At 49.3% G+C, this 24,217-nt stretch overlaps 1 protein-coding gene across 2 annotated transcripts in view; it reads left to right on the forward strand.

The window, feature by feature from the left end:
- The first annotated feature begins 344 nt into the window (after positions 1–344).
- cnga1b (cyclic nucleotide gated channel subunit alpha 1b) overlaps positions 345–24,217 on the forward strand; it is a 99,124-nt gene continuing 75,251 nt past the window's right edge. Inside the window, exon 1 of one of the 2 annotated variants that reach the window (XM_038791244.1) lies at positions 345–653. The gene's annotated coding sequence lies outside the window, so the exon portion shown is untranslated. The remainder of the gene's footprint in view (positions 654–24,217) is intronic. The other variant, XM_038791245.1, reaches the window with a different exon arrangement.

The raw sequence follows: 24,217 nt of genomic DNA on the forward strand, positions 1-24,217 counted from the left end.
CGATGAGCCCACGCATGTTGATCCAGTCCCTTATGAGTAACTGGTGCCTTTATAACAACAGAGCACTGCGCACACATTAACTGCCATGTTTCTCTAAATTACAGCAGTGACTAGGTTGCAATTAAATCTTCCTGTGTTACCTTGCACATTATTTTATTCTACACAGCCATTTGATTTTAGTTTAACCATCAATATTTTAGCTGCCGCCTGGGACCGATATCATCTATTTGATATTTGTATTTTCTCCCATACACTGGGAAATTTAAATCAAACTGAGTTGGGATTGGTGATGCTAATGTAAGTGGAGATTAAGTCATAATATTCAGCATTAGTTAGTGGGCTGGCTCTGGTAATCACCTGAGGTGGTTCGAACTGGTTCAAGGTGGACAGCAAAGACGATGTTGCTGAAGTTATAGCTCTGCAGATTTACTGATCTTTTGCTGTAACTGTAAATATTTGCTTCATTTTTGTGCTATTTTTCACATAATGTGTGAATTTCCAATTTTGACTTGGCTGAGTTTTGCTGCTGCAGTTGAATGAAGGCAGTGCTTTGCATAAACCGTTGACAGCTTGGTTTCTTTACGTGGATCCAACATAAATGTAGACAATTTGTGGGTATTCAGGACTTGTGTCAAGAGCTCCATTCCGGTGTGGTAAGTCCTATTTAGCTCTGTGCCATAAGGAGATGTGTTAGGATACTGGTTGCTTTGGTATATATTTATTTTTACATTTGTTTACCTGGTTTGTTGAATATGATTGGTTTTGATATATTCAGTGCACTGGTACCTACTCAGCATTGCAAAGCTTAACTGATTAACTTGTAAACACTTTTCTGTTTTATTTTGTGGAAACATGATCAACTCTTAAAATTATTTCCCTCAGTCATTGATTTCCAAGGTGAAACACTATTTAGTTGTTCCACGTAGTCTTCTAGATTCTCTCAAGGCAAGATATTGGTGTATCCAAACCTATGTCACTGAGAGAACGACAGTACACTTTTGTTACCGCACTTATTGCTGTCTGTACATAATTCAACTCTGCAATTCCATTAGCATTCAGTTGGCGGCAGTGTTGTGTCATGTTTACTTCTCATATTAGTGTAGAAACTGAACAAAAAGCAAAAGGGAGAAGTACATTATTGCAATAAATTTTGCAAAGATTATTTTACTGTTGTTTTAATTACTTGTTAAGCATTTCATTACTTCATTTATTACAGGATATATCTGGATTATTTTAATGGGAGGGGACTAGAAGACCAAAGTTGCTTCACAGAAGATAGTAAATCAATTTAAGATATGCAAAAGGTTAGACGGTGGGTAAAGATAGAGCATAATCCTTTCCAGAGATTATGTTCCCTCCATCCTCATGTCTGGTTCAGTTCATTTGATAACTTTAGTGCCATTGTTTTATAAGCAGCCTGTTGTTTTCTACTCCATCATTAATTAGTTGGCAAGAAGGATTTTTAAAATAAATTCTGTAATTCATTCTAAAATTAGGACAATTATATTTATGTTGTTATGCATGCGCTATGCAATGGAAATTACCCAGATTTCTGCAGATAAAAATAAGGAACATAACTTTGTTGAGGAGGAGGAAAGGAGTTAAGTGGAGAGGTGGATTAAAACAATCTTTTCAGTTGTATTATTTGGGTCGAAATACAGTCCAAAATGATTATTTGAAAGCATGTCCTTTTGTGTCCTTTATTTTGTGTTCCTGGTGGATGTAAAATACTCTGAACATAACTACCCATAAATTGGAACACAACATTAAATTAGCAATTTCATTTGCAAATGCAATGACATTGGCTGGAATGGGAAATGCTAAGTTGTGCAGCATGGGACATTCTGTACAGGCTAGAACAAAGATGTGTTTTGGAGCATAACAGAGATGTTTACTCTGGACCTAATCCTGACTATAGCTGTCTGGAACAGTTGATGCCGATGGTGAATACTAAATATGGAAAACAATCCCATTTCCTAAAACCCACATTTCTCACTTTGAAGATCATGAAATACAACAAAAATAAACAATTAAAATATATAAGTAAAAGTACTTGATAGGAAACATGACTCATGCCTATTACACTGCTGATGCTGGCCACCATGAGTAAAAGAATGAACATGTTATTGTGTTCGTATGTGTTCTTTTAGGTTTGCATATTTCTGAGAATCTGGCCATACGCAGCATTCAAGAGTATAGTATGAATACAATTCAAGATCAGAGAATTTGCTTTAGCTGGGTTAACTTCATGATTATGTCACTAAACGTCGGCATGAGTTTACATAAGAGTGCTCGGACTGACGCTGGGAACCTGTGGTTTCATTACTCTTGCCTCTGTTTGATGCCTTTGTACTATCAATGGAATTTAGTTATAAATCTGTTTTCCTATCTATCTGCATGCAGCCAATTATGTGAAATGCCAGAGGTTTAATAGGATTAATGAATACTTATATCTTTCTGGCATTCATGAATGTTCAACAATGTTTAAGGATAATATTGATAGTTAATTAATTCCCAATACCCCTGGGCATACATTTAGGCTAGATAAGGGCTGATGTGATGCCAATATAATCATCACGTTGTGCAACCTGTGATTTTAACAGGTAAAACAGAACAAGTCCAAGTTCTTATTGTCATATTGCATTAGTTGTTATGGATGGTAATGAGAGTCAGTTACGAAAGGGGATCATCATTGGGGTGACCTACCTCTCAGTGTGAAGATTAGACGGATCATACCAAGTGTTAAATGTATCTGTGCTGTTGCTCGGACATGTAATCCTCACCTGTTTGAAAGAGTCACACAAACTAAGAGCCAAGTGCCGCTATTCTAAACTAGGTTCTGTATAGACCTGAATAGTTAAAAGCAGGAGGGCAGAAAGCTCTTTGGCGTTGTTGCACTGCCTGGTTTGTGGGACTGGGAGGAGGACCGATGTACCATCAATTACCACGAGACGAGACAAGAACAATCGAGGCTTTATTGAACAAGATGTTGTGCCTCCTGTAGCTGGAACCAGAATGGCTGCAGCGCAGGAGAGCACACACTTTTATACGCCATCTGCTGGGCAGAGACAGTAGGCAGGGATTTACCGCCGTACCTCTAATATACGGGAAGTGCCATAATACATATATTATACCATTAGTGGTGTTAACCACATTCACCCCCTGTTAAAAAAAGAGTCCGGCGGGGGTGGTGGAAACATTACAAATTAAGTCTGTTGGGGGCCTTGACCCTCTTCCGCGATCGCCTCAGGCCTGGTGGCAATTTGGGCACCGACCTGGTCACCTGCGACTCCGGGAGCGTGTTGTCCTCGTCTTCATCACCAATGAGTGGATCCAGTGGGAGGACGGATCCTGTTGGGGTGGGGGCTGCGGTGAGGTTCGCTGGAGGGAGGGTGGGTGACGTAGGGGTGAATGAGGCAACCGGGGGTGGGGAGGGACGGTGTCAGGTCGGGGGTCATGGGTGGGGACCCAGCGGGTGCCACGTCCCGGAGGGAGACTGTGTTTTGGTGCCCGTCGGGGCGTGCCATGTAGGCGTACTGTGGATCTGCATGCAGGAGGTGGACTTTTTCAACCAAGGGGTCCGATTTATGGTTGCGCACATGCTTCCGGAGGAGTCCAGGAATGTCAGCCATGTTGGGAGTGAGACCCCGGAGGTGGACTTCCTGGGGAAGGCAAACAAATGTTCGTGGGGGGTCTCATTAGTCGCGGTGCAGAGGAGCGACCGGATGGAGTGGAGCGCGTCGGGGAGGACCTCCTGCCAGCGGGAGACCGGGAGAACTTTAGACTGCAGGGCCAGCAGGATGGCCTTCCAGACCGTTCCATTCTCCCTCTCCACCTGCCCGTTTCCCCGGGGGTTGTAGCTGGTCGACATGCTCGTGGCGATGCCCTTGCTGAGCAAGAACGTACGTCGCTCATCGCTCATAAATGAGGATTCCCGATCGCTGTGGATATAGGTGGGGAAACCGAACAGAGTGAAAATGCTGTGCAGGGCTTTGATTACCGTGGCAGAAGTCATATTGGGTCATGGGATGGCGAAAGAGAACCGGGAGTACTCATCAATCGCGTTCAAGAAGTATGCGTTGCGGTCGGTGGAGGGGAGGGGCCCTTTGAAGTCCACGCTGAGGCGTTCAAAGGGGTGGGAGGCCTTTACCAGGTGTGTTCTATCTGGCCGGTAGAAGTGCGGCTTGCACTCTGCGCAGACCTAGCAGTCTCTGGTGACGGTCCTGACCTCCTGAATGGAGTAGGGCAGGTTACGGGCCTTGACAAAATGGAAGAATCAGGTGACCCTCGAGTGGCAGAGGTCATTGTGGAAAGCCCGGATCGGTCCACTTGTGCGCTGGCACATGTACCGCGGGATAGGGCATCAGGGGGCTCGTTGAGCTTCCCCGGGCAATACAAGATCTCATAATTATAGGTGGAGAACTCGATCCTCCACCTCAAGATCTTATCATTTTTGATCTTGCCCCTCTGTGTATTATTAAACATGAAGGCAACCGACCGTTGGTCAGTGAGGAGAGTGAATCTCCTGCAGGCCAGGTAATGCCTCCAATGTCGCACAGCTTCCAAAATGGCTTGGGCTTCCTTTTCAACAGAGGTATGCCGAATTTCGGAGGCATGGAGGGTGCGGGATAAGAAGGCCACGGGTCTGCCTGCCTGGATGAGGGTGGTGGCCAGAGCTACATCCGATGCATCGCTCTCCACCTGAAAGGGGAGGGACCCGTCGACCACGTGCATCATGGCCATGCCGATGTCCGCGTTGATGTGGGTGAAGGCCTGGCGGGCCTCAGCCGTTAGGGGAAAAACTATGGACTGAATGAGTGGGCGGGCCTTGTCTGCATAATTAGGGACCCACTGGGCGTAATAGGAGAAAAACCCCAGGCATTGTTTCAGGGCCTTGGGGCAGTGGGGGAGAGGGGGTTCCCGGAGGGGGCGCATGCGGTCGGAATCAGTCCCCAGGACTCCATTTTCTACTACATAGCCGAGGATGGCTGAGCAGTTGGTGCGGAACACGCTTTCTCCTTTTTGTATGTGAGGTTAAGGAGTTTGGCGGTATGGAGGAATTTTTGGAGGTTTGCGTCGTGGTCCTGCTGATCGTGGCCGAGACCCCATTGGTGATGCCGAAGGGAAGCCGAAGGAAGTGATAGAGGCGGCCATCTGCTTCTAACGCAGTGTATTGGCGGTCCTCTGGGCAGATGGTGAGCTGGTAGTCGGCGGACTTCAAGTCTACTGTGGAAAAGACTCTCTACTGCTCAATCTGAGTGACCATGTCAGCTATGCGTGGGAGGGGGTACGCGTCGAGATGAGTGTACCGATTGACTGTAGTCAATGACCATCCGGTACTTCTCCCCAGTCTTCACTACCACAACTTGAGCTCTCCAGGGGCTGTTGCTGGCCTCAATAACCCCCCTCCCGCAGAAGCCGTTGGACCTGATGAAGGTCCTGTCCTGGGTACTGTACCATCTGCTCAGGGCCGGCTCAAGGCACCGGCAACTCGGGCAGTTGCCCGGGGCGCCATGTGCTAGGGGGCGCCAGACTCGGGTCCCGCGCATGCGCGGTGGCCGCCCTCTCCAGTGAGGCCCCGCCCCCCGCTCGGTCCGCTCCCCCCGCCCCCTCCTCGGGTCCGACCCCCCTCGGGTCCGCCCCCCCCTCGGGTCCGCCCCCCCGCCCTCGGGTCCGCCCCGCCCTCGGGTCCGCCCCCCCAGGCCCCCATTCGGGTCCGCCCCCCCTCGGGTCCACCCCCCCCCCCGGGTCCGCCCCCCTCGGGTCCGTCCCCCCCTCGGGTCCATCCCCCCCTCGGGTCCGCCCCCTCCTCGGGACTGCCCCCACCTCGGGTCCGCCCCCCCGCCCCCTCCTCGGGTCCGCCCCCCCCGCCCCCTCCTCGGGTCCGCCCCCCCCGCCCCCCTCGGCCCCGCCCCCCCGCCCCTCCTCGGCCCCGCCCCCCCTCGGCCCCGCCCCGCCCCTCCTCGGCCCCGCCCCTTGGCCCCGCCCCCCCGTCCCTCCTCGGCCCCGCGACCCCCCCATGGCCCCGCCCCCCCCCAAGGGCGCCGAAGTTCAGCTTGCCCGGGGCGCCAGCAACCCTAGGGCCGGCGCTGCATCTGCTCCTAGTGGCGATGGGTTTGCAGTGAGGTTCACAGGCTTTAGAGATGGCACTGAAAATCCAGGCCGAGCAACAGGGCAGCGCAGAGGTGGGGGAGGACATGGATCCGGAATTTGCTGAACTCTGCGACCTGGTCCGGTGAGGGTCGCAATACAGTACTCTCGGATTTCAACGGAATGGGATCCGGAGGCCAGGGAGATTTTCTGGCTTGACGGGGCGTACCGGGAGAGGGCAGTGCCTTACTGTAGTGGGGTGGATGAAACATTCTGTGCTCCTGGAGTCAAAGAGGCAGACCGTCTCGTGCCCATTGATCTTCACCGTCGTCGTGGCAATCGCGAGGTTGCGGGGTCGAGACTAATCCAGGGTGATAGAGGTGAGCTGTGGAAGATGCTGGGAGGTCCCGGGCTGGTCAGCGGTGGTGGAGGTAGTGGTAGGCGGCGATCGGCCAGACGAGCAGAGGTCCTGAGGCGCGGTCCAAAATGCCGCCGAAGATGGCGGCGCCCACGGGCCGCACGTGGCTTGCGGTGGGGAAGATGGCGGCACTCCTGGGTCGCACATGGGGGGGTGTAGAAATGTCTGGCCTGGAAACAGCGGCGACCAACCGGGCCTGGCAAACAGAAATGTCCTTTCTTTCCACGCCCGTTGCAGGTTGCGCTCCGCGCTGGGCAGCGCTGCCTGGGGTGTTTGTTTTGTCCGCAAAAATAACACTTGGGGCCCCCCCAGAGTTGCTGGCTGCCACGCGGCACAGGCTTGCGGTGAGCTGGAGTCGGCAGCTGGTGGGGCCCACGATGCCCACGAGGGTGGCGCGCGGTCGGGGACGTAGGACTGAACGTTATGGGAGGCCACTTAGCGAGCTGCCTAGTCCCTGCAAGATCGAGCGTACCCCCTTCCAGTAGCCGCTGGCGGACGTATGCAGACTTCATGCCCGTGACGTAAGCGTCTCTAATTAAAGGTTCGGTGTGCTGGACTGCTGAAACTGCCTGGCAGTCACAGTTCCTACCTAGGATCTGCAGGGCGCGCAAGAAATCATCCAGAATCTCCCCAAGGAGTTGCTCTCTCGTGGCCAGGAGGTACCTGGCGTATACATGATTCACCGATCGAACGTAATGTCCCTTCAGGAGCGTCGTTGCTTTGGAGTAGGTGGGCGCATCCCGGATGAGCGGAAAAATGTCAGGGCTCACTCATGAAAAAAGGACTTGGAGCTTCTGCGAGTCCGAGGGTTCTTCAGCGGCTGCTCTGAGGTAGCCTTCGAAGCAGGCTAGCCAGTGGTCAAAGGTGGACCATTGCTGCTTAAGGGCTCAGCTGCAGACGATCAGGCTTCATGAGGAGATCCATCCTTTAAAAATCTTGTTCAATAAATTGATGTATTGTCAATTACTACAAGACGAGAATGGTGGAACAATCGAGGCTTTATTGAACAAGATGTTGTGCCTCCTGTAGCTGGAACCGGAATGGCTGCAGCGCAGGACAGCACACACATCTATACGCCGCCTACTGAGCGGAGCCAGCAGGCAGGAATTTACCGTCGTACCTCTAATATACGGGCAGTGCCATCATACATTTAATATACCACTAGTGGTGTTCACCACAAGGGCCCACAGATAATGATGCCTTTTAAACTGAGACAAGCTGAACTCTTTCTGCTGATGTGAACAGGGAGATAATGATGGATTTGCACAGAACACCTTTCATACAGATTGAGTCTTTGTGGAGAAAGTACATTAACAGTGCTGTTTGGATGGGAGCTTCAGGATATTGATGCAGTGACAGTGAAGGGACAGTGATATAGTTCCAAGTCAGGATGGTGTGTGGCTTGAAGGGGAGCTTGCAGACAAGTAGTGTTCCCATCTGTCTGCTGCCCTTGCCCTTCTAGGTGATAGAGGTTGCAGATTTAGAAGGTGCTTTTGAAAGAGCCTTGGTGAGTTCCTGCAGTGCATCCTGATGCACACTATGTGATGATGGTGGACGGGTGAATATATAAGGTGGCGGATGAGGCGTCAATCAAGCGGGTTGCTTTGTCTTGGATGGTGTCGAACTTCTTGAGAGTTGTTGAGCTGCACTCATCTAGGCAAATGGAGAGTATTCCATCACACTCCTGACTTGAGCCTTGTAGATGGTGGACAAGATTTGAGGAGTCAGGAGGTGAGTTATTCACCACAAATTTGTAGTCTCTGACTTGTTCTTGTAGTCACTGCATTTATATGGCTGGTTCAATTTAGTTTCTGGTCAATGGTAACTCCAGGATGTTAATGGTCGGTGTTTGGCAATAGTAATGCCACTTAGTGCCAAGTAGAGAAGGTTAGGCTCTTTCTTGTTGGAAATGGTCATAGCCTGGCATATGTGATGCAAATGTTACTTGCCGCTTATCACCCCAAGCCTGAATGTGGTCCAGGTCTTGCTGCATGCGGCTATGGACTGCTTTAGTAAATGAGGAGTCATGAATGGTGCTGAACATTGAGCAGTCATCAGCAAACATCCATACTTCAGACCTTATGATAGAAAGAAAATCATCAATGAAGTAGCTGAGATGGTTGGTCCTAGGGCACTATCTTGAAGAACTCCTGCAGTGATGTCCTGGGGCTAAGAAGATTGGCCTTCATCAACGACAAACACATTCCTTTGTGCTAGGTATGACCCCAGCCAGTGACTCCCCATGATTCCCATTGGCTTCAATATTTCTAGGGTTCCTTGATGCCACGCTCTGTTGAATGAAGTCTTGTTGTCAAAGGCAGTCACTCTTACCTCTCATCTCCAGGGGAAAGCTATTGAGGCAAAACAGGTGCAGAAATTGGTGTGATGGCTCATGATAGTTCACAAAATAGCTGAGGAAAAATGAAGAACGATTGAGGTACCGGTAATATATTTCCCTTAACATTGTCAAGTCTTTTAAATAGACATCTATGTACTTCCTACTGCTTTGTAACTCTGGATTCCCAGTTCGCATTAGCACAATTGTAAGGAAATATCATTTAGAAAAACTCCACCACAGGTGTATATTGAAACTAGGTCCAGCTTTCGGTGGAGGCATCCTGTACATAAAATGAGGAGGCTGTGTGTAATACATCTGAATGAGCTTACAATACCAATCCAGGTGGGGCCGTAAGCTGTGAGGAGGATGCAATGTGGTAGCAAAGGAATGCAGACTGGTCATATTATTGTTGAGACTGCATCAGATGGATTATTATATGGGAAAGTGTGTACTTATCTATTTTGGTAAGAAGAATGGAAAAGCAGATTATGGAGATCACTCGCTATCCTGAGAGTTGGCATGTAACACGCTCCCACCAACTCTCAGACGGCCACTGCCATTTAACGCTCAGTTGAGTGCTAGTTGGCAGTTTCAGGACTTCCATCTGGCCTTGGAAGGGAGTCCTGCCTTGGAGAGTTGTCGGTCAATCAGATTGGCTGACAGCTCTCCAGCCCCTCCAGAAGAGATCACGCAGCGATCTGCTTGGAACTAAGTCCTAGGACCGTTGGAAGGTACATAGAATCAAAGAATTTACAGTCCAGAAAGAGGCCATTCGGCCCATCAAGTCTGCAAAGGCCCTTGGAAAGGCACCCTAATTAAGCCTACACCTCCACCCTATCCCCACAGCTCAGTAACCCCACCTAACCATTTTTGGACACTAAAGGGCAATTTAACATGGCCAATCCCCGTGACCTGCACATCTTTGGACTGTGGGAGGAAACCGGAGCATCCGGAGGAAGCCCACACAGACACAAGGAGAACGTGCAGACTCCGCACAGACAGTGACCCAAGCCAGGAATCGAACCTGGGGCCCTGGAGCTGTAAAGCAACTGTGCTACCGTGCCACCCATCCCAGGGTTCCTGGGGGCGGGATGGCTGGGGATGCCTTAGTTAGTTGGGGGCGTGGTACAACTGCGGCATCAGTGTGCTGGTCGGGGGAAGGGAGTTGGGCGGACTGGAGCTCCCAGGTCCTGGAAGGGAGGCCACTTGTAATCTGAAGAAGCCTTTGAAGGATTGCCCGTCTGCCATGCGATGACATAAAAATTGTATGGGCAACATAATATTCCGGGAAATAGGGCAGATAATCCCTTTACATGGTTCCATAATTCTCAACAGGCGTGTTGCCGATGCACACCTGCATCTGCCAACCAAAATATGATGGGAGTGTGGGATGATATTGGGATGCACACCCAACATGATCATACACTATTTTACGCTCTTCGAGATCGGGCATTTGCTCGCCCAAGAAATATAAAATTCTGCCCTATGTTTCAGAAGGTGAGAAACTAGTAAATATTGATATTTGAGGGAGATGGAGCCCTTTTTCTATGAATTACAGCAAGTTTTTAAAAAATAAATTTAGAGTACCCAATTCTTTCTTTCCCAATTAAGGGTCAATTTAGTATGGCCAATCCACCTACCCTGCACATCTTTGGGTTGTGGGGGTGAGACCCACGCAGACATGGGGAGAATGTGCAAACTCCACACGGACAGTGACCCAGGGCTAGTACCGAACCCGGGTTCACAGTGCCATGAGGCAGCAGTGCTAACCACTGCACCACCATGCTGCCTTGCATGAAGTTAACATGCAGGTACAGCAAAAAATTAGGAAGTCAAATGTTTCAGAGGAGGTGCAATGAAGTCTTCAGCAGATATATTTTTGGGATAAGAGCACTATGCTTTGCGGAGAGCTTGAGTAGAATGGGCCTTTATTCTCTGTGATTCAGAAGAATGAGAGGTGATCCCATGGAAACTTATAAAATTCTTTGAGGCTGGACACTGAGAGGCTGTTTGCCCAGCTGAAGGGTCTAGAACTATCCTCAATAGAGGATCGGCTATTTATCACTGAGCTTAGAAGAGATTTCTTCACTCAGGGGGTTTGTGAATCTTTCGAATTTGCAACTCCAGAGAGCTGTGGTATCGCAGACATTGAGTATATTCAATAGATCATTATGAATGGGTCTTTGGGCTTTAAGGGAATCAAGGGGTTATGGTGAGAGGGTGAGAAAGTCAAATTGACATAGACATTCAGCCATGATCTTATTGAATGGTGGTACTGAGGGGTCATATGGCCAATGCTGCCTTTATATCTTATGTTCCTATGTTCTTCTTAGAATTTTATTTATTTGCCTGGAGGAGCTAGAGGAGAAGTTTGAGTTGCCAGGGGGAATGGGTTCCGGTACTGACAAGTGCGGGATTTTGTCCGGAGGCAGGTTCCGGGTTTTCCTTGCCTCCCACTAAGGGGACTACAGGATAAGGTGATGTCAAAAACAACGGTTGGGGAGAGTCGGGTCTTGGAAATATATAAGGAGCTGATGGAGGGGGAGGAGGTTCCAATTGGAGAGTTAAAGAGGAAGTGGGAGGAAGAGCTGGGAAGGAAATTGGAAGTCGGGTTATGGGAGAAGGCAATGAGGAAAGTCAATGCATCCTCATTGTGTGTCAGGCTTAGCCTGATCCAGTTCAAGGTGGTCAACAGGGCTCATGTGATTGTGGCCCAGATAAGTAGGTTTTTTGAGGAAGTGGAGGACAGGTCTGGGGGTTGTGGGGGGAGTCCTGCGAACCATGTACACATGTTCTGGGCATGTCCGAGGCTGAGGGGATTTTCAGATGTCATGTCAGAGTTCATGGAAGGGAGGGTGACTCCGAGCGCAGAGGTGGCAATATTTGCAGTGTCGGAAGATCCGGGACCCAAGGGGGGGGAAAGAAGACAACGTTTTGCCCTTTGCCTCCCTGGTAGCCCGGAGACGTATTTTGCTGGGATGGAGAGACTCGGAGCCTCCAAAGTCGGGGGTTTGGGTCAGTGACATGGCAGGGTTTCTCAGGCTGGAGAAAATTAAGTTCCCCTTAAGGGGTTCTTTACAGGGTTTCACTCGGAGGTGGCAGGCAGGGGGAGGAGGGGGGGAGGGGAATGCATGAAAGTGACGAATAAGGGTAAGGAATCATGTATGGGTAGTTAGGGTTTAGGGCTGGGAGGAGTTGGGTATGTTATTGTGGGATTTTTGCGTGTGTTGGAGCTCCCTGTTGTTTGAAATGTTAAAATGTTAAAATTATAAATGCCTCAATAAAATATTTTCTAAAAAAAAATAATTTTATTTAATTGCTTACGCTCCTGTGACAAACAGAAACAATCTAATCTGAAAACAAATACAGCTATTTATTATGTTCTTCTCATTTCTCTGTCTCCAGATCCTGAAAATCCATCAAAAAAGTGCCTATTCATAATATAAACCTAAATGGAAAGTCTATATCATTAATTTCTCAATCAGTGTTCAGGACACAAACAGTATTTTATTTATGCAAGAAACTACACTTTGCGGACTATTCCGGGGAATGTCATATTAATTTACACTGCATCAGAAAAGTAATAGTGTCCGGAATTTGTTGTGTTGCCACTAAAACATAAAAATATCACAATTTAAAAATTGCAGAAAATAAATAGGGCTGCTGGAAAATACTGTGGTTAAAAGTGCCAGTGACTTTCCATGAATAGATTGTAGTTAACCCGGAAGTGCAGTATCTATCTCTTTCAGGTACATTTATTTAATACATTTCAGTTTGTCAGTTCTCTCCTTTTCAAGTTGATTACTCACAATGACATCTTCCATATATTGTTGTGTAAAAGCTAAATCTTTTAGACCACTTCTTTAGGCTAAAAGTCATGTGGCAAACGTTTGCACGAGTAATGTTTTACAGAGGTTGACATGTGTGTGCTCGATGTGGGCCCAAAAAAGACTGTCGGAAGAAATAAAGTGCAAATAAAGTACCAAATACAGTGAAGATTTCATTTTTATTCTCAGCTCTTATTTATTTATAACATTTCAGCTATAATATATTTCATCCAACACAAAATAAATACAAATGGACTTCAGTTGGAAGCCATGAAGTGAACTGTTGGACATAAATTGACTCCTGCTTAGGGATTCGGTTTTTGACCATTTTTGCCTGTTTAACAGTTGCTGGAAAAGATGGAAAAGTGGCGTAGTTGGAGAGTTTCGATTCCTCCTTCGCCTGGGATGTCTGGAGGTTATAACACAAGGAATAATTTGTGTAAGGGGTCCTTGTCTGATTCAGATGGCCCTTGTGTCACAGGAGGGGAGAAAATGGCAGAGGTCTCTGTCGTCGTTGCCCTCTCAGTGGTCAACTGAGAGGCTGGTGGAATTCCTGGCAGAGGAGTTCAGGAAACAGAGGCCGGCGGTTACGGACAATCTGGCAAAGGTGACTGAGCCCACTCACACAGCTCTGGACAAGGTGGAACAATGGTTGGAGATACACGGCTCGACAATTCGGAAGGTGGAGGAGACTGTCACAGACCATGGTTGTCGGATCGCCTACTTGGAGGCAGAGATGGCGATGTTGGCGATGAGGCATAAGACATTGAAGACCAAGGTTGACGACCTGAAGAATTGTTGCAGATGTCAAAATTTGAGGATTGTTGGGCTGTCGGAAGGCATAGAAGGTGTGAATGCCATGGACTAAATGGCAAAGCTGTTTTGGAAGCTGGCAGTGGAGGGGCCCACCGGGTCATTGCGACAGGGGCCCAGATCTGGGGAGTTGTCATGGGCTATCATAGTCTGACTTCACAGCTATTTGGATAAAGAAAAGATTCTGAGGTGAGCGAAGGACACCTCAAGAATGAAGATGGGATCCCGTCAGACTTTAACAGGATGTTGGGGCAGAACTGGCAAATAGGCGTATAGGGTTCAATTAAGCCAAGGCAGCTTTTGATAAGAGAAAAGTGAGGTTTGGAGCAGTGTACCCGGCTCGCCTGCGGATCACGTTCGGATACAGGGACCATTACTTCATGAGGCGAATGACTTTGTATCTCTCATGTTTCTGTTATGTTCTTTTTCTTGTATCCGGATTTTGTTTCCACCTTTGTCATAGTATTGTTGGAAACTTTTGGAAATGTTGGGGTATGAGGGAGTGGGTTTGGGGATGGGTTTGTACAATGTTCAACATTAAACTTGGATTTGGGAAGGGGGGCTGTTCGCAGATTTAATTGTGTGTATATCATGCATTTAATTATTGCATAGACCAGCAAACTCAATAGTGCAGTAAAATAAATAAGAATAATAAAATGATTTGCAACACCAATAGAAGCCATTTGGCCAATTATTTCTGCACTGGCTGAAAGCTATCTAGCCTAATCTCACAACTATCTCTTGGCTCATAGACCTATAGGTTATGGGCGGCATGTTAGCACAGTGGTTAGCACTGCTGCATCACAGCACCAGACTGGGTTTGATTCCCGGCTTGGGTCACTGTCGGTGCGGAGTCTGCACGTTCTCCCTGTGTCTGCGTGGGTTTCCCCTGTAAGACGTACTGTTCGGTGAATTGGACATTCTGAATTCTCCCTCTGTGTACCCGAACAGGCACCGTGGTGACTCGGGCTTTTCACAGTAACTTCATTGCAGTGTTAATTTTAGCCTGTGTGTGACAATAATAAAGGTTATAATTGTTATTTTTCCACATGAGGGGGTCACCCTGCAGCAGAGATGTTAGTTAGCAGGAGCAAAGTGGATGCGAGAGCAGTGGCTGGTTACCTGGCCCGGGGGTGGGGGGTTGTTTCTTGTGTTTGTTAAGGTAATGAGCCTAAGATGGCACGGTAGCGCAGTGGTTTGCACTGTTGCTTCACAGCACCAGAGTCCCAGGGTCCCAGGTTTGATTCTGGCTTGGGTTACTGTCTGTGTGGAGTCTGCACATTCTCCCTGTGTCTGTGTGGGTTTCCTCCGTGTACTCCAGTTTCCTCCCACAAGTCCTGAGAGACGTGCTGTTACGTAATTTGGACATTCTGAATTCTCCCTCAGTGTACCCGAACAGGCGCCGGAATGTGGCGACTACGGGCTTTTCACACTAACTTCATTGCAGTGTTAATTTAAGCCTGCTTGTGACAATAAAGATTATTATTATTAGGTGGTTGAGTTTTCTTTGTTTGGGATGGGGGAGGGGAAGGGTGGGGGTTGGTGGGAGTAGGGTGCGTTGTTTGTTGGGGTGGGGGTGGGGGCGATGGGGCAGGGAGGAGGGGAGGGGTTGAGGGGGAGGGACAGACTGCTGACATTGAACATTTCTGTTGTAACCTGCACAGATCCATGGGGTAACCAATTGTCCCTACCCAATAAAATCTGTGCAAGTTACAACAGTTTCTTTATTGAGATACTGGTTTGAGAGGGGTGGCGGCATCCATGTTGGGTGAACCTGGAGCCGAGGTGAATTGGGGCCCTATCAGATTGACTACCTTGCGGGTGGAATATGGCTGATCATAGTGGGGCTGGGGGTGGGGGAGACGTAAGGGTGTTTTATATTGTTTTTATAAATGTTTTTTTATTGGGTTTTTGAACAAAGTATATTTACCGTTATGTACACAGAATACAAAATGTGTATATATATACATATACATATATAGACAAGAAGGGCACACCCAAACATACCAAAAAAAAGTAATAATAAAAAATAAAATAAAATAACTGGTAGGGTATTGTGCATCAGCTCAACAGCATCAACTCTGTACAACTGGCAAAATTATTTACAACACATAAATAGGCAACTGTTTGTGGTGGGGGAGGGGGGGTGGAGACTGGGGAGGTAGATATACATTTGGGTGCCGGAGAAACAATTACAGAGGGCAATACGCAAATGGGTTTGGTGTTGTCACTTGTGTGGTGACTGTAGATCTGACTAGATGCAATACAATTGAGAAAGCACTAGAGGGAGCACGGGAGAGCTATATATACACAGGGAGAGGAAGTTCGAAGAATACTGCTCAGACATGGCTGAGTTATTCGGATATGCTGATCACAGCATCAGCGACACGGTCGCAAAGCTCAACACGAATCTACTCGTGGTAGATGAATCCAACCAAGATGATTTGGTTTTAGAAGAATACTACTCAGACATGGCTGAGTTATTCGAATATGCTGATCACAGCATCAGTGACACGATCGCAAAGCTCAACACGAATCTACTCGTGGTAGATGAATCCAACACCATGGTGCCATGGCAGATCGTCGATACATTGGATGACAGCAATACCCAAGACGAAGACGACGCCACACAGAGAGCACAGAAAGACTCCACAGAGAGAGCGATGACAGGCTCCACAGTGAGAGTGATGAAAGACTCCAAAAGTGAAGCAAGCAAACACTCCCTGGCGAACACCATGCATGAATAAGACCATGAAGGTCAACCCGCCGTATCTGAGCAACCGCAAGCAGACTATGAAAGTCTACTAAGCTCACATAAACAAGAAAAAGACAATGTACATCTACCCACTGCATGCGAAAACAGTGACAAGGTGATCACACTTGACATACAGGAGGTACAGTATCACAGCGAGACTGACAGTTCTCAGCTTGTCTGTACAGAAGCACAGAGTAGGGCCACCCAAGAGTCCAGTGAGACCACGCCAAAAGAAACCATGCATATTTTGACTCCAGAAGAGGAGCACCAAGAGTACAGTGAGACAACATCAGCAGAAACCATGAAGATTTTGACTCCAGAAGAGGAGCGCCAAGAGTCCAGAGAGACCACGTCAATTGAAATCATGAAGATTTTGACTCCATAAGAGGAGCACCAAGAAAGCAAAGACAAGGAATCAAATCCACAACAAATGACTGATGTCACCAGCATCAATGCAACATCAGATCATTCTCACCATTCTCGAGACGAAACGTTCAATGACTCAAATTATCCACACGGGACACTCATTGAGCATAACAAGAAAAACAAAAGCCAAAAGAAGCACAGCAGAAACGAGAACAACAACAGCAAGAACAAAAGCAACATTAAGTGCGACAAGAACAACAAAAATCGCAAGAAGCACTGTAGAAACAACAGCACCAACAAAAACTACAAGCACAACGACAAAAACTACAAGAAGAACAACAAAACCAACAAGAAGCATAACAAAGATAGCGACAACAACAAAGACAGAAATGACAAAAACAGCAACAAGAACGGCAACGAAAACAACAAAGACAGGAACGACAGAACAACAGCAATGAAACGACTTGTACAAAATGGTACAACTCTGCACATGAAGGACAATGCCACAGCACACTGGAAAACAATGACAAGACTACAAACATGCCATGGGATGACAACGAATCGCACAAACTCACATCTGCTCCAGAACAAGCAAGCACACCAGCTTTCAAGGCAGATGACACAATAAATCGATACCACAAGCACAGAAAAAAGTCCATGTCAGTCAACATCAGTGGTTCGACCATGAAAAAACCATGGGATGATGTATTGGTTACTTAAATAACAAGGAACACCAACAACATTCACAACGGAGTTGCAATATCAATATAACCACGTCAACAGCAACAAAAGAAAAAAACTCTGAACAAATTCATCAAGTTTGGACTCATAAATGTTTTTATTAAGATTGGACTCATAAATATAAATTGGCTTTGTAAAATATGCAATAGCACCATCACGTGTATAGATACACATATCATAAGTAACTGTTTTGTACAATTTTCTTTAACGATGTACAGAAAATATGTAAAGAAAAAAGGGGGGTTGTGGTGATTGTAGATCTGACTAGATGCAATACAATTGAGCAAGCACTAGAGGGAGCACGGGAGAGCTATATATACACAGGGACAGGAAGTGACGACACACTTCACAGAAGGCAGAACTGGTAGCAGGACACAGACAGACAACATTTGAGGTAGCCGTAAGTTAAGCTCTGAAGAGAGAACAAATTCACAATAAAGCATCTTCTCCACATTTGAGACTCCGAGCTTTATTAAGACATGAGGAACAATACAACTTGCTTCTCCCGGAAGGATTTCGCTTCCGTTGTCGTCTCGCACTCGCCTCAGCTTCAGCCGTTCCTCCCGTCTTTCGCCTGTATTCTCTGTTCCTGGAGGTGCCAAGTTTGTTATTGTATCCCGTGCCCTCGTTCCGGCTGTCATTTCCTTGCCTCCCACCCACCTCTCTGGTTCTCCTCTCTTGTTCCCTGTCCCTTCCCCCTCCCTCCCTCCCCACCCACCCCCGCTTCTGCCTCCTCCCCCCCTCCTGTGGTTCGCCTTTCTTTCCTCTTAGGTTTAGCTGTCACCTCCCCCCCCCCCCCCCTTCCCGGTCTATCTCTCCCTCTCATGCTTTGGCTATTTTCCCCTGATTCTTGGCTACCTGGCTATTCTGCTTGTTCGTTGGCCACAAACAGGTCCCGGATCAATTGGGTGAATGGCTCCCACGTTCTGTGGAAGCCGTCGTCTGACCCTCAGATGGCGAATTTGATTTTCTCCATTTGGAGAGGTTCCGAGAGGTCAGACAGCCAGTCTGCATCTTTGGGTGGTGCTGCTGACCGCCAGCCGAACAGGATTCTACAGCGAGCGATCAGGGAGGCAAAGGCAAGGGCGTCCGCCCTCCTCCCCAGGAATAGATCTGGCTGGTCTGATACCCCAAAGACCGCCACTTTCAGGCATGGCTCCACCCTCACCCCCACCACTTTGGACATTGCCTCGAAGAAGGCTGTCCCGTATCCCGCAAGTCTGGGGCAAGACCAGAACATGTGGGCGTGGTTGGCCGGGCCTCCTTGGAACCATTCACATCTATCCTCCACCTCCGGAAAGAACCTACTCATACGGGTTCTTGTCAAGTGGGCTCAATGTACCTCTTTTAGCTGCGTCAGGTTGAGCCTTGCGCACGTGGAGGTGGTGTTTGTCATGCTATGCAGACATGCAGATAATGATAAACAAACAGGCACAGACAGGCAGCTAATGAACACAGAGAACAGGACATGACCAATGAGCAGGCAGGACACGCAAGGGTGGTATCTCACTATAAAAGGCACGAGACACTCACACTTAAATTCCACACTTCCTGCTCCATTTCTTGTAACCTCCTTCATTCATCCAGCCTTTCTCATAAACATGAATGACAATGCCTTTCTGAAATTCCTCTTTGGGGAGAGCTTTGGGCTTGACTATCACCATCACCTCAAATGTTATGTCATTTGCCAAACAAGATGGAACCACTCTGAACTGTATCTTCGCGCGCCCAGCTGGCTTTACTTTTTTCTTCAGGAATCTTGGGAATGATCGTGTTTTCTGGTATTTCAAAGTTCAGCAATGTTTCATCCATATTTCCAAACAAGTCCCATCATTACATATTCCATCAGGAAATATTAAAACAGATCACCAAATGCTTGGTCAGAAGGGAAATTTTAGGGAATGAATTAAAGAAGGAGGAAGAGCTATAAAGAGGGAGATTTCCAAAGCTTAGGGTCCAAGCAGCTGATGGTTGACTAAATAAAATCATGGGCGGATTCTTCGGTCTCCGATGCCGAAATCATGTTCAGCGATTGACCGGAGAATCCATGTTGGTGCCAATATTGGGGGCGGCGCTGCTTTTGAAATGCTCCGCCCCCTCCAAAATGGCATACTCCACGAGTACACCAAAGCCATCGGGACGGCCTCAGGATGTTACCTGAGGCCCTCCCCCACGATGCTCCCCTCCCAATGGGCCAAGTTGCCGACGGCATTAGTCGGGTGTGGTATTTTATTTTCGGGAACTCGGTGTGGCGGTTGTGGACTGAGTCCAGCGCCGCCACGGTTGGGGGAGGGGAGCCAATCCACGGGCAGGGGGGCGCTTTGGCGGAGGCTGGGGGCACTGGTGGGGGGGGTGGTCCGGGGTGGCGAGCTGGCTAAAGGGGGGTCACACGCTGCAGGCCGTCGCTGTGCACATGCGCCACCACGGACCCGGCAATTCTCCAGCCGTATCTGCAGGTAATGTTGACAAAGAACATAAAGCTATATGTTTAAATTAAAACTAGTTTATTTTACTCGACTTAAATTGGTTTGCACACTCTACTGAGTAACAGTTAACAAAAGAATAGTATTGAATCTATGATACAATAATTAATTGTGTCTCTAATATATAACCTACACTCTAACTCAACTTCACACTATCCTTCTACTTCAACTTCTCCAACAGCTTCTCCAGAATGCCTAGAGACACAACCTTTTATAAGAGTACTCAGTGATACCATCTAGTGTTGATATACATGAACATCATCTTGTTAACCCTTTACTCTCCTTAGATTATACATACCATTACAAATGTCACCCTATATCATGAGTAAGCTCACAAGCCTGGCAACGCCATGTGTTTAATCGCCTGTTTCTTTTCGGCAAGCTACTCTGACTTCTCCTGCCTTAAATAACATTGGTGCATCCAGATTTTGCAGTGAATATAGTTTCATAAGGCACAGTAAGATCCCATTGAGAGCTAGGTTTTACGCTAATCATAATCCCCGTGTTGGCAATCTACCAGTACCCTAGGAATTTCACATAATTTTTTCAGGATTCCTTCTTCCCACACAGCATCAAGCTGTGTTTGTTTTCTCGGAATTGCAAGTAAATTACAGATCATCTTCCTTCCTGCTATCAGCCCTAAACTAGTTCTTAATAGCCCTCTCAGAGGAAATCTGAGCTACTTAAATCAAATGGACAGTTTGAAATTTAAATTAATTAAATTGATCAAAGATGGGCAATTATTTATTTTGAACATTATGTAAAGAGGTATTGGGCGCACTATCACCCCCCTAGCTATTGTCAGGTCTCCCTTCTCCACCCTACCAATTGAGCCAGTTTACCCCCCTGACAGTCCCCACTTGACACTGCCCACCTCAGTGCCCCTGGCACTGCCAGAGGGCACTGTCAGGGTGTCAGGGGGCAATGCCCAGCCTTGGCCCTCAACCCCTGGGGCATCCAGTCATCTCTGCACCCCTGGTCTGGTTATCACGACTGGTTTCGCTTTTCAAAACCATTAGTGATTTGCATGGCGTGTTGTCACGTCACCAGACATAAGAATCCATCGTGGGTGGACGTTACAGCGTAAACTATTTAATTGCATTTAAATGTATTCAGATTAATGTAAATTGGGCTGACGCCCTTTCTGGGCATGAACTGATCATGTTGCTGGCGGGATTGTGGAAGGTCACAAACCGTGATCAGGCCGCGCACATTTCTTTTTGACCCTCCCGCAAGATTCAGCGGCCATAATGGGATTTACACCCATGGCCAACGGGGCTGCTAGATCTTGCCTAATATCTATGAGGATGTGAAAGTTCTGCTTTACCCTGCCGCTCCACCGCTCATGGATGCCGTGAAGGAGAGAAGGATGACCCTGTACCCCGGCCCAGGAGGAATGCCGTCAGGTGCCACCGTTCGCTGTGCCTGGGCGCAGGTGCAGAGGCGGTCAGTGCCGTGGGCGACGTCGCCCGGACTGGCATGCAGTGCCAGAAGAAACTCCACAACCTCCTCAGGGTGAGTCGGCTGCTCGGTGTCCCTGGCACTAACCCGCCCCTCCAACACACCTGTAACCCGGCCCCTCCTCCCCGGGGGATGGCCGAAACCCCACCCTGCCCCACATGCCAGTACCCATTCCAGCCGTGGGTGCCCTGGCCACTGAGGCCACCATCTAGCGAACCCCTGGGCTGCATGTATCAGTCCATCTAACCGCATGTGTGGTGTCCCCGATGTAGGCATTGGATGTGACGGTTTCGGCTATGCATCAGCGAGTCCAAGGCCGAGTCATTTGGTCTAGGCCGTGGCCGAGGCCCAGGGTAGGACTGCTGTCTCACAGGCTGCTATGTGCCACCTGGACATTGCAGCGACGCTCCTCAGCATGCCCTAGTCACAGCAGGCCATGGCTGGGAGCGTCGGCGGCATTGCCCACGTGCTGGCTGGCATGGCACAGACACTGGGCGGGGTGGTCCAGTCTCAGAGGGAGGTGGCCCAGTCCCAGAGGGAGGTGGCCCAGTCACTGGCTGATGTGGCACAGTCGCAGCGCGATATGGTGCAGTCCCAGATGGGGATGGTCCATCCCCTTTGCTCCATGGCCGCGAGCGTGCAGACCATTGTCGATACCAGAGCGGGCCTCCAGGACTCGCAGGGGCAGGTGGCGGGGGTCCTCAGGGATTGGCTCCGCCCGCACCCCCGGCCAATGGAGTAGCCTGGGTGCCATTGGGCACCCTGGGGGAGGAAGAGGTGATGGGGCCTGTGCCAGTGACTCTCGCGTGGGAGCACGTCGGACTTCCCGCCTCTTGTCCCTGGTGCATCTGGTGGGCAGCGGACAGAACAGAGAGGCACCATGCCACCTGAGACCACGCAAGCAGCAGCCGGGCCCATCCAGGCCTGGTCGCCCAGAAGACACCCACCAACGGGGATTAAGTGGAACCCCTTTTGGTTGGTGCACAGTGGCCTGTCATCTGCAGGTTCCCAGAGAGGGACATGCATCTCATCAATCATCACCTGGACCCGGGGCATTAAAGCCTGCCTTGGTGCTCTGTCTGCTGGGTGTGGGCTGGTCCAGGCTGGCCGAGATGGGGGAGGGTGGGGAACACCAGCGGGAGGACAATGTTCCCCCCCCCCCCCCGTGCCCTGACCGTCTCCAGCACCCCACCCCAAGGATTCGACGGATCCATGTGATGGACTGGCCAGCTCGTATGCAGGGTTGACCTGGGTGGAAGGCATTGTGGGCATGAGTCAGACATTGTCTAATGACAATGGAGCACAGAGTTCATCACAGAGTGGGTTGTCATCATCCTCCAATCCATGGACCAGACCCGTTGTCACGGTCTGGGGGTGTGGGTCTGGGATGTGGTGTCCAGCTCCCCCCCCCCCCCTCCCCCCCGCCACCATCCCCTCCCTTCAGTCAGTGAACGTGGAGGAGATCAGAGTGTCCCGTGCACGTTGGTCCTGGTGATAACGTTGTGCGGCCTCCCCTGCCTGTCCGGATCCCTTGTCCTACTCATCTTCCCCTCCCATGCATCCCCTTCATCCTCATCTGCCTCCTCCAGCGCATCGCCCCTCTACTGTGCGATTTTGTGGAGGATGCAGCAGACGACCACGAATGCAGATGACCTTCTCAGCATCATACGCGAGGGCCCCTCCAGAGCGGTCCAGGCACCTGAAGCTCATTTTCAGGATGCCGAAGTACCGTTCGATCACACTCTGGTCGCTGTATGTGCATCTTTTTAGCGGGTCTCCATGTCGGTCTGTGGTCTCCCGATAGGTGTCATCAGCCATGGCAGCAGCGGGTAACCCCTGTTGCCCAGGAGCCAGCCCCTTAGCCGAGGGTGTACCACTCGAACATGTCAGGAATCACCGAGTGTGCCAGGATGAAGGAGTCGTGCACACTGCCTAGATATCGGGCGCAAAGGTGCACAATGCACAGCTGATGGTCACACACCAGATTACGTCCATTGAGTGGTATCCCCTTCGGTTAGTGTAGAGCAGCCTGTAATGCGCAGGCGCCTGTAGGGCGACATGCATCACGTCTATTTCCCCCTGGACCCTGAGCATCCCGGCGATGGCAGCTGGCATGGGTGCTGGCATGTAGGGCTAGGTGGCGATTCGGCTGTCCGCCAGGGGGTTGGGGGGGGGAGGAGTGGTGCGGGAGTCCGAGTTACATGTGTGTCGGGGGGAGGGGGGTTAGTGCCAGGGGCACAGCTCTGCCTATTACCTTGGCCGCCCTGAGAAGGTCGTGCAGTTTCTTCCTGCACTGAATGCCAGTCCGGATGGCGTAGCCAACGGCTCTGACCGCGTCTGCCACCTGCTCCCAGGCACGGCGAACGGCGGCACCTGGCGGCCTTCCTCCCGGGCCAGGGTACAGGATCAGCCACCTCTCCTCCACGGCGTCCAGGGGGATTTCCAGCTCAGCGTCCCTGAACCGTGGCGCTGCCTCCTTCCAGCCATCTTGTTGACTGGAACAGGGCGTACGGGAGGATGGATTGTTTAAGTACGGCTGCGGCGTATGAGCCCCATGTGCGGCAATCACGGACCCGGCAAATTCGCCGCAGTTTTGCTTGGAACCAGTTGCATTCCACGTGACGATGGTGCTAGCCCATTTAGAGTTGCTGAATCGGTGCACCTGTTGCGCTGTTTTTGCTGTTGTAAAACACCACTATTTCCACGCCGGCATCAGCACTTAGTCTCAGAAACGGAGAATCTCGCCCATTGCGTATCATGATCGCCGTACCCCAGAACCAGCATTATCCAATTTTTACCCAATAGAAATAAAAGGAGCTCAGGGCTTGTGGGAAGTTCTTCCAAAAGCAGTAGGTCTGTAGAGATTGGTAATCTCTTTTCTTCAAGAAGCTTGTGTTGGAGTGGAGAGAATGTAAAGTCGCAATG

This window comes from Scyliorhinus canicula, chromosome 3 (genome assembly GCF_902713615.1).
Source record: "Scyliorhinus canicula chromosome 3, sScyCan1.1, whole genome shotgun sequence".
Lineage (NCBI taxonomy): Eukaryota > Metazoa > Chordata > Chondrichthyes > Carcharhiniformes > Scyliorhinidae > Scyliorhinus > Scyliorhinus canicula.